The sequence below is a fragment of the Gobio gobio genome (genome assembly GCF_949357685.1).
Source record: "Gobio gobio genome assembly, chromosome: 11".
In the NCBI taxonomy this organism is placed as follows: domain Eukaryota; kingdom Metazoa; phylum Chordata; class Actinopteri; order Cypriniformes; family Gobionidae; genus Gobio; species Gobio gobio.
Genome location: NC_137104.1, coordinates 51,850,840 through 51,866,763, shown reverse-complemented (window position 1 = coordinate 51,866,763; position 15,924 = coordinate 51,850,840). Strand labels below are relative to the sequence as shown.

Here is a 15,924-nt window from a genome sequence, read left to right as displayed (position 1 = left end):
CCTATGTCTTTTAAATTTTCTATAGCCTAATGAAATAGCCAGTAAAATAAAGGCGTTTTATAATTTGAAGAAGAGTGCCTTGGCTTTTCTTTTTTAGACACATATCACCTTCTTACCTGGATATGGGAATGCCAACGCTTACTTCCCTTTTGGAAGGAAGTGCTGGTGAAACTTGGAGACAATTGCGTGGGGGAAATTCCCGCCGCCATTTTGTTCATGAAGTGGACAAGGGAAGTTAATATGGACAGACCCTTGCTCTCTCGATTTTGACCGAGGGAGCGAGTCTACTTCATATCGCTTCATATGTACACTTCAGCCAGCTTCATACAGTATACCACAATGCAACACGAGTGTGACGTCACCGCATATCGCGTTTGTACCGGTTTGTACCCGGTCTATGGTTTGTACCCCACCACAAACAACAAACAAAAAATGATATTTTTGTATTATTTTTACAAAACATTTAAAACAACCTAAATACACCTAAATGCATATATAATGCAGCTTTAAACAATTTCGTAAAGAAAAAAAAAAAGAAAAAAATCAACTAATGGATTCGAAGTAATCAAGGGCTTAGGTACACTCTAAAAAATGCTGTGTTAAAAATAACCCAAGTTGGGTTGAAAATGGACTAACCCAGCAATTGGGTTGTTTTAACCCAGCGGTTGGGTTAAATGTTTGCTTAAAACAACCCAATCGCTGGGTTAGTCCACTTTCAACCCAACTTGGGTTATTTTTAACTCAGCATTTTTTAGAGTGTAGGAAGTTCCAGTTCAGCCCATTTGCAAATGTTCCTCCAGTAGTGGCACTCATGCAACATAAGCAATGGAGCGAATGAGACGGAGGGAAGTTAACGAGTGAAGGGCATAATAAAAATCAACTGGAACGTGGCATGGATTTCACAAATATAACCTTATACTTGTGTCTTCTTGGTGATAAACACTTCTACCACAGGGTGTCAGCAAAGCACATTTTGGATTAATACTGACAGGCCTCTAGCCTGTTTTTAACCAGACCATTCTCAGTAGTAACTACATTTGCCGGAAGTTGTATTGGTTTTCCCAGGCTAACAGGCCTCATTATTGCAGCAAAAACATTTTTTGTGAACCATGGGAAGAACACAAACACATCTGAACTCTCTGAGTGGCTTAAATGTATGACTGAAACAGCTTCCTTTGAATACTCGATATCTAGAACAATACAAAAGGGAACATTTTAGTTAGTCTGGATCATTTCTTCCTGCAGGGCTCAATGCATTACAAGTCTGTGAGAAGCAATGATCGATATGAAACATGTAAAACATGTCTCTCTTTCTGTTAAGGGGGTTTTGTGTGCATTTTGTTTTTGTATTGTTTGGTTTTGTTTTTTGTCCTTTCTTAGGGAGGGTCTAGAAAAGCTGACTAAATAATTAGAATATCATTTAAATGGTCAGAAAATATGTGGCCTGGGCTCACATTATAATATATCATAACATAGCCAATGAGTCTGTAATGGCTATTTGTCAAAAATCAAATTCATACTCACAATCAATGAACAACTGATGCACCGCATGCATATAAGCAAAAGAAGACCTAACACAGTCTGTGCGTTTGCTGTATCATTTATTCTGATAATACTTTACTTATGTAAGTTTCTGTGTACAGGACTTTGAGTCGTAGTGGAGTATTTTCAGATGTATCGTGGTATTTCATGTGGTATTAGTACTGAAACTAAATATTTCTTCCACTGCTGTATTCTCTAGTCCATCAAGACATATAGCCTACTGGATATCATTTGCCTAAAGATCTATTATTATTATTAGCTGTTTGCTGACATGCATATGCATGCACATGTTTTGTGGTTGAAATTTTAAAAAGTAACAAATCCTTCCCTCACGGGTCACTTGACCCCATAGGAATGAATGGAATGCGAGGAATGCTTCAGTACACCTAGAAAAAACTAAAAATGCTCATAATTCAAACTAAAAATGCTTAAACTTTACCAGAAAATGATTTTATGGTAAATGGTAAATGGACTGCATTTATATAGCACTTTTAACAGACCAATGGCCATCCAAAGCGCTTTACACATTGCCTCACATTCACACACCGACGGCGGTGTCAGCCATGCAAGGTGCCATCCAGCTCGTCGGGAGCAGCTGGGGTTAGGTGTCTTGCTCATGGACACCTCTATACTTGGTCAGGTGGAACCGGGGATCGAACCACCAACCTTCCGGTTTGTAGACAACCTACATGAACCACTGAACCACTGCCGCCCCATATAATTTATAATGTCTACATGTGTGTCTGCATTAGGGCTGTCAACGAATATTCTAAATTCGAATATATATTCGAATAGTTTTTAAAAAACGAATTTCGAAGGTGAAAATTAATATTCGAATAAATAAAAAAAATGTGGGGAAAAAAACGCCCGCGGTAGAAGAGGCGTGGCTGTCTGCTTTGCGAGTGGGCGCGCTAGCGCGCCTGAAGCCTTGTGTACTTTGGCCTGTCTCCGCGGCGCGAGCCTCCGCTGACTGCGCGCGCTCCTCCCCAAACGGACGAGGCGTTTATACTTGACACGCTCGCTGTTGTGCTTTTCTTTGAAACGACAGATGGCGACTCGGAGTAATTGTTCTATAAACTATCAGGAAAAGCGTCGAGAAGAAGTGGGCTAATGTACACACACAGGTGACGATATTTATTTTAGTACACTTCACCGAAAACCACACTACAAAAGAATCATGTAAAACAGATCAAAATAAACCTTGATATTACTTGTGACATGAGAACAAAATGCATGTAGAAATGTAACGTTAACTTATACAACTCAATGTATGATATCTAAATGTTTCCTAATTTCACTAAACACTTTAGTGAGTTTTCACTTAGTTTCGTGAACTTTTCTTTATTAAGCGGGCTTTTTTATGCTTTTGTAGGCTCGTTTTGTAAATATAAGCAACTAATTTGTATGTGCAAACTGGACCAGCCTTACTTTGCATCGCCCGCCACAAGTTCTCTGTCTGCAACACGACAAGAGGCCATAACGGAGAAATTAATTTAGTTCATTTGTAAGGACATGAGAGCGATCAGTGTCGTGGATGGGGCTTCAGGGAGTTCTGTCAAGCAATGGAACCGAGGTACTGATTGAATAGATATTGCATGAATGAAGGATAAATGCACTGCTTCCACTGGTTTGATTATTTACCGTTTCATGTCAAGGAAAAGTTCCATGTTTACCACAGCACAGCTCGCTCGGAGCGTTCAATAATATGCTGTAAAACTTATATTAATATTTGTTTCAATCCATAGACCGTAAAAGTTTCAATCACTGAATGAAGCCTGCTATATTTGGGACGAGTCGCGACCTTAAATTGCTTGCACAAAACTCTTGATCAGTCTCAAAATGTGTGTGTGTTAATTTAAACCGTTATGCGCAGAGAGGGTGAGGGCGAGAGAGAGTGAGGTCTGCGGTCTTTAGCCATTAGTGATTTACTTGTTTTTGTGTAGGTTATACGTTGTCAAATATGTTTAAACTTAAATAGACTACCTATATAAGTAGTTATGTGTCTTTGTATTCATTTGTCCTGTTATTGACGTAATGCGCGTCATTGATAAAATGCGCAACCAGATGTTCGAATAGTTCGAATATTCGTGCTTTTTTTAGAGGGAATATTCGAACGTCATTTTTGAGCAATTTTGACAGCCCTAGTCTGCATGCATACTGAGGAGAAACTGACTTTAGGACCCAGCGGAACAGCTCATTTGCTCCATATAGAGCTATAAGGCCATCTAGTGCAGGGCTTTTCAAACTTTTAGATCTCCCGGACCCCCAAATATGAACATCCTCGTGTGAGGGACACCCAGTCTGAAAATTAAAAGACATCTGTCTTTTATAACACTCGATTAATAAGATTAAATAAAATGATAAATCTAACATTAGTTTCTATTAAGTTACTTTATTATACATCTTCTCTACTCATATAAGAATGTACTGTTAATTCCATAATTTATTTATTTAAATCCAATTTTTATTTATTTATATGAATTATTTTTTTATTTTAATTATTTTTTACATCTTATATGATAATTTAACATTTAATCACCTATTTATTTATCTTAATCGAATTAATTTTTAACAAATTTAACAAAATTATGAAATAAATATCCCTCTACTGCATAGCGTTGCTCTCAGGCAACGGAAAGTGTTTTTAAGTTTAATTTCCAGTACATGTTTCTTTAAATAATTGCAACCAATCAAAATGGTCAAATGATTGCTATAGAATGGTCCAATAAGGTGTGGGAGTCACTATCAAGCATCATTTGAAGGCGGGGCTTCCTTTTCTGACATGTGGTCACATGAGCACATGGTGTGAGAAGAAGGTAAGATTATTTGCTTCAGTAATCTTATTTACAATGACATGAACTGTAAATAAAAAAAATATATGTATGTGCATGAAGGTGTAGAGAAGTTGTTTGTCAAGTTTTATTAACTTTTTTTTAATTTAGCATGTTTAGAAATTCAGTTTTTCTTCTTGTTGCCTCAGGGCAACGTTATGCGATAAGGGGTACTTTTTATGGAGGTCTTTGCTGACAATGTGTTTGGATGTTATCACACATCATTACATGTTATTTGTGCACAATATGGTAAAATAATAATAATAACTTCAAAGCCACGCCCTAGCAACCAGTTGCAGCACCCTAGCAACCATATATCAACATTAACGAGCCATATCTCAGTACCAGAGCATTGTAGAAATACAGAGTTGGGCTCTTTTGACTCAGACTGGCCAATAGTCTTTCAATATCACCCCATTAACTGTATAGCCACACCCTAGCAACCATTTAGAGCACCCTAGCAACCGTATTGCAAGATAAAGAAGCCATATCTCAGCTCCAGAACATCGTACAGTCATGAGGGTGGGCTCTTTTGACTCAGACTGGCCAATAGTCTTTAAATATCACCAGAAGAACTGTATAGACACATCGTAGCAACCATGTACAGTACCCTAGCAACAGTACAAACACATTAATAAGCCATATCTCAGCCCCAGAACATCCTACAGACATGTTGCTTGGCTTTTTTGCATCCCAGTAGCATCCGAGAGGATTTTTTTTGCCACGGCAAGCACCACTCACATTTTCTTCAGGAAATGTACATTCTAGAGTGAGAAAGTGAACTGTTCAAACAGGTTCTACAGTGTTTGAAAAAAGAAAACTACCTCTGTTTGATGGATTGACAAATAAGTTTTAGTCAGATTAAATACTTTTTACTTGCTAATACATATTTGAAGTGTTTTTAAAAGGAAAATTACCACTGTTTGATGTGTGTAAATGGACCAAATGCTACAATTAAATATTTGAAACCCATTATTAATTGAAAAGAGTGCCAGTTCCCTCTTGATTTTCCTAATAAACGTTGAGACAATATTACATTTTTCTCTGTGATTTACTACCTATACTGCATAGCGTTGCCCTGAGGCAACAAAATAAAATCTGCTAAGGGGGTGGGTTTTTAAAAAAAAAAATTTTTTTGTTTGTTAATCTGTTATTTTAAATCTTCAAGAAAATGAGATTAAATTTTTTTTATTTATGCAAAAACATAATTCATGCATTAGAGGGATATGTATGAGGCGCCACGTAGGATTTAAATCAAACTTCGCTTATCAATACATACATAACACACGTGCATATACACCTATAAATTACTCGCATATACATGTATACTATTGGATGTTCAAAATACATATATGAAATACACGTGCACACTAATATGAAATCCACACCAATACATATTATGTTAGTAATGAATGCATACACACTCGTGAATAACTTGCATATACATATAAACTTGACGCACGCATAGACCTATAAATACTCGCATATACATATAAACTTCCATGCATATACACCTATAAACACTCGCACATACATATACACTCACTGCACGCAGACACACCTATACACACTCGCACATACATATAAACTTCCATGCATATACACCTAAACACTCGCACATACATATAAACTCGTTGCGCGCATACACATCCATAAAACACTCGCGCACACATACATAATAAAACGTGGGTGCATGCTTTAGTTGTGTATATATGTATATGCGAGTGATTTCATATGTAGATGTGCGTGAACTTTTCAGTGCAAACGGAAGGCATTTCAGTGTAAAAGGAAGTCATTTCAGTGTAAAAGGAAGTCATTTCAGTGTAAAAGGAAGTCATTTAACCTGCCTCTATTTACCGCATTTGCAACTTTGCATCATGGAGAGGGATCGTGCTACAACTGAAGCAATTGGCATTTTGCGAAATGTGCTTGCTTCGCCCACTATTATTATCAATTGCTAATTCAGTTGAATCGAATGTGTCGCCTTCTGCTCAACTGCAGTCAGAATCAGAAACTGAATAGCGCACTTTGTTTCGGCCATCGGCGCCTGCTGTACAAAGCATCAATAACAGGCCAACATCATCTGCCGTAGGATATATCGCAGGGCTCTCAAGTCTCACACACGCATTTCAACCTGCTCACACGCCACTCCTTGTATTTCTCACGCAGTGAAATTTCCAGGATAATGCCCACCAAATTGCGCTGCTATTAGAGAGGAATCAAGTGAGTTCCACATAGAGTTCAGAAGTCCCTGCCACGCACCAGCCAATCAAATAGAAAATACAGCTACCGAACAGCCAATCAGAAAATAGCATTGCTGTATCCGGGTAAGATTTAGATATTCCCGCAACAACAACGTTTACATTCTGCCACCTACTGGTGGTTTAGTTTAGTGTTTTCTTTCCAACATTTCTTAATTGTATATTCAAAAATATTCTTAATTGTATATTCAAAAATATTTAAAACAATCTCATAACATTTTTCAGTGTTAATGATTTAATTTGATTGGCAACAGCCCTACAGTGTCTTATTTATAGATCAAATTTAAGAATATAAAAATGAAAGCTGAATCATAGGCTATATTTAATAAGATTATGGGAAAATGCACTTCATAAAAGGTAAAAATATCAAAGATATGCAGATTTAAATATCTCAAAGCTGATTGAACACTGGTGAGACTATTGCTTCAGAATAAATTATATTTACAACACAGTAAATTCTGAAAAGAAATATTCCAAATTATTATGGATTATTAATTTGCCTCTTCCCTGACATATTTCTTGGAAATAGAGAAATGCAAGAATTAATACTATGCACACACACACACACACACACACACACACACACACACACACACACACACACACACACACACACACACACACACACACACACACACACACACACACACAGAAATGTTAAATTAAATTAAAAAAAATATCATTATTTATTTATTTATTTATTTATACAAATTAGTGTCATTTTTCAGATCAGAACCTCGTCCCCACCCAATCCCCTGCTGCCGTCGCCAAAATCTCACTCTGAACTCAGTTCAAAACTTAAGAGGCCTGATATCGTCTTCATTGCACCTTGAACAAGCAAATAAAACACTTCGAAACAGCTATTAAGGTCACTCTGAAATTCATGTCGATCTGCATGAGGAAGACCCCATTAATGACTTCCTTTTACACTGAAATGCCTTCCGTTTGCACTGAAAAGTTCACGCACATCTACATATGAAATCACTCGCATATACATATATACACAACTAAAGCATGCACCCACGTTTTATTCTGTATACATACTCGACATGTGTGCGCGAGTGTTTTATGGATGTGTATGCGCGCATCGAGTTTATATGTATGTGCGAGTGTTTAGGTGTATCATGCATGGAAGTTTATATGTATGTGCGAGTGTGTATAGGTGTGTCTGCGTGCAGTGAGTGTATATGTATGTGCGAGTGTTTATAGGTGTATATGCATGGAAGTTTATATGTATATGCGAGTATTTATAGGTCTATGCGTGCGTCAAGTTTATATGTGTATGCAAGTTATTCACGAGTGTGTATGCATTCATTACTAACATAATATGTATTGGTGTGGATTTCATATTAGTGTGCACGTGTATTTCATATATGTATTTTGAACATCCAATAGTATACATGTATATGCGAGTAATTTATAGGTGTATATGCACGTGTGTTATGTATGTATTGATAAGCGAAGTTTGATTTAAATCCTACGTGGCGCCTCATAGATATGCAAACATTTAGAGAGAAAAAAACACACATTTATATATATATATATATATATATATATATATATATATATATATATATATATATATATATATATATATATATATATATATATATATATATATATATATATATATATATATATATATATATATATATATATACATACACATACACATACATACAGTATATATACACATGTGTTTTTTCTCTAAAGTTTGCATATTTATTTATCTGGATTTTCCACATATATTTATTTTAATCTTATTTATTTATTTACATTTTTATCATATGTTAATTTACCATTTAATCTTTTATTTATTTATTTTAATCGCATTTATTTCCTCAATAATTATTTTAAGCAAATTTATAAATAAGAAATTAAGAAAATGTATTTATTTACTTATTTATTTTTGTGCATGTTTTATTTGTTAACTTAACATTAAATCGCTCATTTATTCATTTTAATCGTAATTATTTATTTACATTTTTTTATGCTTTTTTCCTCTAGACTTTACCACGGACCCCCTGTCACTCCTTTACGGCCCCCTGGGAGTCCCCTGATCTAGTGCAAGAGTCATGAAATATCATGTTAGATTATTATTAAATATGAGTTGTTTCTGGATATTGAGTTTTTTAGTTGTTTGAGGTCTTTTTATTGCAATAATGCCAAATACATTTGCAATAATGCTACTAAAATAATTTAGCCAATTTAGCCACTAAAAGAAAAGACTGGATTGTAATCAGGTGTTATTTATTTCAACAATCAAAATGTATAAAAATAAATAACTTTAGAATAGACATTTTTAAAAAGTAAATACAACCCACAGAAAAAAACAGCAATACGCAGATATGAACAGGAGTGAAGAGTGAACACACACCTGTGTCTGTCCGTCTGTGTGTGTCTGTCTCTCTCTCTGTGTGTGTGTGTGTGTGTGTGTGTGTCTGTCTGTCTTTCAGTCTCTCTCTGTGTGTGTGTGATCATGTTAATTTCACATTGCATTTGTGCTCTAGTACAAGGCCTTAATTTATGTGTGAACATAATTTTTTTATATTTATGCTGGAAATATTGATTTTATTTGCCAATTTCTATAAAAAATGCTCTTTATTGCAGTCACAGATTTGAATGTGTGTGTGTGTCGTCATTATGGTGTGGAAATGTATTAATTGTTTATGACAAATGAAAAAAAATGTATTGCCGCATAAACACACTTCGATCATAAATGTGTGTGGGGCGTTTTTTATTTTACATACCTTCACAACACCCGAATCAAGCACGTTTTTGTGTGTGTGTGTGTGTGTGTGTGTGTGTGTGTGTGTGTGTGTGTGTGTGTGTGTGTGTGTGTGTAGATAGATCATGTAGAAAAAAAGCACAAAATCTTCCACTGAGGTGAAAGGACTTTTTTTTCATATTGACCCCAAAGCACAAATGAGGTTAAGGTAGCTAGTATATGTGGTTAAATGTCAAAATCATTTAACAATATAAAATCAACATATCATTTGTTAGAGTTGTGTGGGGTGGGAGTAAATTAAGCGTGACATCACAATTGTGTTGCATTGTGGGATGTGGACTCAAAGTGTACTTTAGACTACAAGCAGATGCTCTCTGAAAATACTCTATGCCATATGCCTCTAATTAGCAACTGAAAGTAGCAAATCATGGTTCATTACAGTGGCTTACGCATTGTATGTCACTGTAATAAACCATGATTTGCTACTTTCAGACACAAGGACTGAATGCTTCCCATGGGTTTTTAGTAACTATCTGATCTAGATACAATCTTTTCTTTTCTGCAAAAAAGTGTTTGTGTGTGTGTGTATATATATATATGTGCATGTGTGGGTGTGTTTGTGTGGTTGATAGTTTGAGAAAGAGAGCCCGATTTCCACAGATAAAGCGAAGTGATATGGAACTGTAATGCGGCCGACAGCTGGAACAACTAATGTGCGTTTACTGAAAAATAAATGCACACCATCAACTAATCAGAATCAAGCATTCAACATCCCGTGGTATAATCTGTTTGGATCCATGCATTCGGTCTTAAAGTGACACCAGCCAAACACTGATTATCTCTTCATCATGGCATGGGATATATTAGGCAGCAAGTGAACATTTTGTCCTCAAAGTTGATGTGATGTGTGGTGAGATGCTGGTCCAGTGGGTTAAACCATGGAACTGACACACAGAAGGTTGCTGGTTCGATCCCAGTGGTCACCACCAGTGTGTCCTTGAGCAAGGCACTTTACTCCATGTTGCTCCAGGGGATGTATTGTGGGATGTGTGCATTGTGGGATGATACACACCTGTGATAAGTGCACTGTAAGTCGCTTTGGATAAAAGCGTCTGCCAAATGCATAAATGTAAATGTAATGTAAATGTGTTAGAAGCAGGAAAAATGGGCAACCGTAAGAATTTGAGCGAGTTTGACAAGGGCCAGATTGTGATGGCTAGACGACTGGGTCAGAGCATCTCCAAAACTGCAGCTCTTGTGGGGTGTTCCCGGTCTGCAGTGGTCAGTCTCTATCAAAAGTGCTCAGAGGAAGGACCAGTGGAGAACCGGCCACAGGGTCATGGAGGAACAGTGGAGAACCGGCCACAGGGTCATGAAGGACCAGTGGAGAACCGGCCACAGGGTCATGAAGGACCAGTGGAGAACCGGCCACAGGGTCATGGAGGAACAGTGGAGAACCGGCCACAGGGTCATGGAGGACCAGTGGAGAACCGGCCACAGGGTCATGGAGGACCAGTGGAGAACCGGCCACAGGGTCATGAAGGACCAGTGGAGAACCGGCCACAGGGTCATGGGCGGCCGAGGCTCATTGATGCACGTGGGGAGCGAAGGCAAACAGACGAGCTACTGTAGCTCAGACTGCTCAAGAAGTTAATGCTGGTTCTGATAGAAAGGGCTCAGAATACACAGAGCATCTCAGTTTGTTGTGTATGGGGCGGCACAGCCGCTGACCAGTCAGGGTGTCCATGCTGACCCCTGTCCCGCCGAAAGTGCCAACAGCGGCACGTGAGCATCAGAACTGGACCACAGAGCAATGGAAGAAGGTGGCCTGGTCTGATGAATCACGTTTTCTTTTACATCACATGGATGGCCGGGTGTGTGTGTGTGGGTTACCTGGGGAACACATGGCACCAGGTGCACTATGGAAAGAAGGCAAGCCGGTGGAGGCAGTGATGCTTTGGGCAATGTTCTGCTGGGAAACCTTGGGTCCTCCATCCATGTGGATGTTACTTTGATACGTACCATCAACCTAAGCATTGTTGAGATCATGTACAGCCTTTCATGGAAACGGTATTCCCTGGTGGCTGTGGCTCTTTCAGCAGATAATGCGCCGCCACAAAGCACAAATGCTTCAGGAATGGTTTGAGGAGAGCAACAACGAGTTTGAGGTGTTGACTTGGCCTCCAAATTCCCCAGATCTCAATCCAATCGAGCATCTGTGCGATGTGCTGAACAAACAAGTCCGATCCATGGAGGCCCCACCTCACAACTTACAGGATTTAAAGGATCTGCTGCTAACATCTTGGTGTCAGATACCACAGCACACCTTCAGGGGTCTAGTGGAGTTCATGCCTCGACGGGTCAGGGCTGTTTTGGCAGCAAAAGGGGGACCAACACAATATTAAGAAGATTTGGAAGAAACATTATTTAGATGGTCATAATGTTATGCCTAATCCGTGTGTATATTGTTATTATTAGTGGTAGAATTATTATCTTTTAATAATAATTACTATTATCTATTACTGTTAGGCCTTTTTTTTTTTTTTTACAGAAACACTGAATGACCAATCATATCTTAAGCACCTACACCAGTCCGAAAATGAAAAATATGCATTCATACATGGTTATCAAATTTTAGTTCTAATTACCAAAGTCCTATCATCAATTGGAGCTTGATTATCATAATATAATTCTTGATTGACTGATGTTAAGAGCACTGAAAAAACAGGAAAACACATATTGTCCAATTTACTTGATCATATTATTTGGGATCTCAACAAAATTGTGTTTCTCTTCTAAACGTGATTTCTTTGCTTTCGTTTAATATAATTCTCTAAAATGTGCAAGATTATCAATCTAGTAGATTAAATTATTTGGGGTGAATGTGAACCAATTAAGTAATCGAAAAGGATTTTTGCTGAAACTGTAGTTGGACATTGTGATCCATTTAGCAAGGGAATTGCTCAGTCGGTCACATGCAGATTTGCTAAATTTGCTTTTCTATGTTTACTCCAATGTGTTTTAAAGATGACGTTGACTGATAGAGTTGGTATCATTGGGAGGAAGAGCAAAAAACAAAAAAAAAAGTAAGTGCATTCACTTCCATCCTGCAGTAATAGCTTATCTCCGCCTCCTGCGAGGGTGTGATGTGTAACGTTCAAATAAAAGCCTAAGCTCAGCTCTGGCGTTCACTTCAACATCCTTCAAGACAAGTCGACAGACACCGAGAACAATCATCTGTGGCAAACGGTAAATATGACTATTTTAGATATGGCAGTTATGTTTTCTTGGTGATCGTATTAGATGCTGTGGTTAAGTTATAAAATATTATTGTATAGAATATGATTTTAAAAAGGTGGATCATTATCATTAAATTTTTTGGTTGGTTTGTCTTATCTAAATAGGGACCTGAATATGGCTTTAAAAACTACAACAGTACTACTACTGTTAGTGGCTGTGATGATTGCAAGCTATGGCCTTACCAATGCCGCAGACCCAACTACAAAAGCAACCACAACTACAAAAGCAACCACAACTACAAAAGCACCCGCAGCTACAACCAAAAGCGCTGCGGCATCTTTTTCATCCGTGGGGATGGTGGGGCTGCCCGGACTTCTGATCTACACGTTCACCTCCACTGGGATTCTCAAACTCTTCCAGCTCATCTGATCATCACACGGCTGAAGCTATACGGGACGCGTCTGGGACAGTGATCTGAACACGGTTTTTGAGCACTTAATGTCAGATTGTGCCATGTTACTAATTGTTTAACTGATGAATATCTGCATATTAAAAAAATATGTATGATTGTATGAAGACTGCATATTATAAATAAAGGAGAAAAAGCACTTGTTGACTTTGCTGACATTTCTAAACGACCTTCCACCTGCAGAATGCTTAAGGACGGGTGTTTATATAGAGGCCAATTATTAGAAAGAGTACGTATGTGTCGTACAGGGGTGGGCATTTGAGTCATTTTATTACGGTGAAACAAGGTTATTATTAATATTATATCAAAAATGTCAGATCCCATTGAAATTTCACAATTCTAAATACCAATTTCGATATCAGAGGCAAAAAGCTGATACTAGCCTGATTAATATAAGTACACATTTCCAGAAGCTTTTTGAAGAAAATTAAACAATCAGAACAAAGAAACTAAAAACAATAGGACAAATTTGTTTGTTTCACTCGGCAATGTTAAGTTGACCGAACAAACACTTATTAAGTAAAGCTGACAATACTCATTTTTAGTAGAAACAACTCTAACTGTAGTTACATGAGTTTTTAAGTAATGTGAACAAGGATATTTGAGTGCAACGAACAACAGGGAAAGTTTTTTTGCCGCACACCTTGGCAATATAATTTTTTTAGTTTACTCACTATAGACGGATATAATATTATAATGCATGTTTGTGTGTGTGTGTGTGTATGATTCCACCAAATCAGCTTATCTTGGTAAAACACAGCTTTTTAAATATCTGAACTTACACTCACTGAAAAAAGGTGTGTTGTATTTGCTTGATTTAAGCATGTACATCGGTTCAACGTGAATCAAAATAAACAAACATAATTTGTTCACATAATTTCACCATCATGGAATGAAGTCATATTTAAGTAACCCAATTGAGTAGACTCACAATGATTTAAATATGGCTCCTAACAGACCCTGCCTCTTTAATCAAATCACAAAACACAAGTTCATTTTATTTTTGTAGATTTTTGTTGTCACTTGACTGATTTATAAGACTGTACATAATAACTTTATGATGCCAAGGACCCCCAAATATGATGAACCTTTTATGAGGGACCCAATTCTAAAATTCATCTATATATGTGACACTGGACCACAAAACCAGTCATAAGGGTCAATTTTAAAAAAATAAAGATTTATACATATATCTTCATGGAACATGATCTTTACTTAATATCCTAATGATTTTTGCCATAAAAGAAAAATGGATAATTTTGACCCATATAGTGTATTGTTGGCTATTGCCACAGATATACCCGTGCGACTTATGACTGTGGTCCAGGGTCATATATTTTTATGTATAAAAAACATTTAAACTGTTGTTGATAATTTAAATGACATTGTAAATTATCAGTTGGTGATCCAGTGTATCCAGACACTTTTGAACACTTCCGTGTGCTTTCAAACGCTCCTGTGAGTTGATCATTGAAGCCAATCACAGACACATCCGATGAGCACGTGAGCACAATGGCCAGTCAGAGGTGTTTACGAATACAGCTCAACAGCGCTCAAAGCGTCACATTTTTTACATTTCAGAACCAAATTGGTATCACGGTCGGTACTTTTGACAACACTAACCTCAACCCGATAGAACAGCTTTGGGATGAATTAGAGCGGAGACTGAGAGCCAGGCCTTCTCGTCCAACATCAGTGCCTGACCTCACAAATGCGCTTCTATAGAAGAATGGTCAAAAATCCCCATAAACACACTCCTAAACCTTGAGGAAAGCCTTCCCAGAAGAGTTGAAGCTGTTAGAGCTGTGAAGGGTGGACTGACTCCATATTAAACCCTACGGATTAAGAAAGGGATGTCATTAAAGTTCATGTGCATGTAAAGGCAGGCGTCCCAAAACTAGTTGTGCACTCAAGTTTACTACAGTACTTTTACACTTAATGTATACCTAAAAGTATACTTTTATACACTAAGTGGGCCAATTTAGTCCCAAGTAGTATTGAAACATCAATGTACTAGAAGTATACTTGTAAGTGTAGTATACATACATAAAGTATATTTAAAATATACTTGAACTTTACTTAAGTGTACATAATAAAATGAACTTGAATTATACTTATTTTTGTAAGGGAACCCCTTTAAGAGGAAGAGCAAAAAAAAAAAAAAAGTAAGTGCATTCACTTCCATCCTGCAGTAATAGCTTATCTCCGCACCTGCGAGGGTGTGATGTGTAACGTTCAAATAAAAGCCTAAGCTCAGCTCTGGCGTTCACTTCAACATCCTTCAAGACAAGTCGACAGACACCGAGAACAATCATCTGTGGCAAACGGTAAATATGACTATTTTAGATATGGCAGTTATGTTTTCTTGGTGATCGTATTAGATGCTGTGGTTAAGTTATAAAATATTATTGTATAGAATATGATTTTAAAAAGGTGGATCATTTTATTTTGTTGTTTGTCTTATCTAAATAGGGACCTGAATATGGCTTTAAAAACTACAACAGTACTACTACTGTTAGTGGCTGTGATGATTGCAAGCTATGGCCTTACCAATGCCGCAGACCCAACTACAAAAGCAACCACAACTACAAAAGCAACCACAACTACAAAAGCACCCGCAGCTACAACCAAAAGCGCTGCGGCATCTTTTTCATCCGTGGGGATGGTGGGGCTGCCCGGACTTCTGATCTACACGTTCACCTCCACTGGGATTCTCAAACTCTTCCAGCTCATCTGATCATCACACGGCTGAAGCTATACGGGACGCGTCTGGGACAGTGATCTGAACACGGTTTTTGAGCACTTAATGTCAGATTGTGCCATGTTACTAATTGTTTAACTGTTGAATATCTG

General features: G+C 37.5%; 1 long non-coding RNA gene across 1 annotated transcript; it reads left to right on the top strand.

Moving 5' to 3' along the window:
- The first annotated feature begins 11,909 nt into the window (after positions 1 to 11,909).
- LOC307133395 lies at positions 11,910 to 13,210 on the top strand. Its single transcript, XR_013817436.1, has 2 exons — positions 11,910 to 12,611; positions 12,767 to 13,210. It is a non-coding gene; the product is annotated as an uncharacterized lncRNA (long non-coding RNA).
- The last annotated feature ends 2,714 nt before the right edge of the window (positions 13,211 to 15,924 follow it).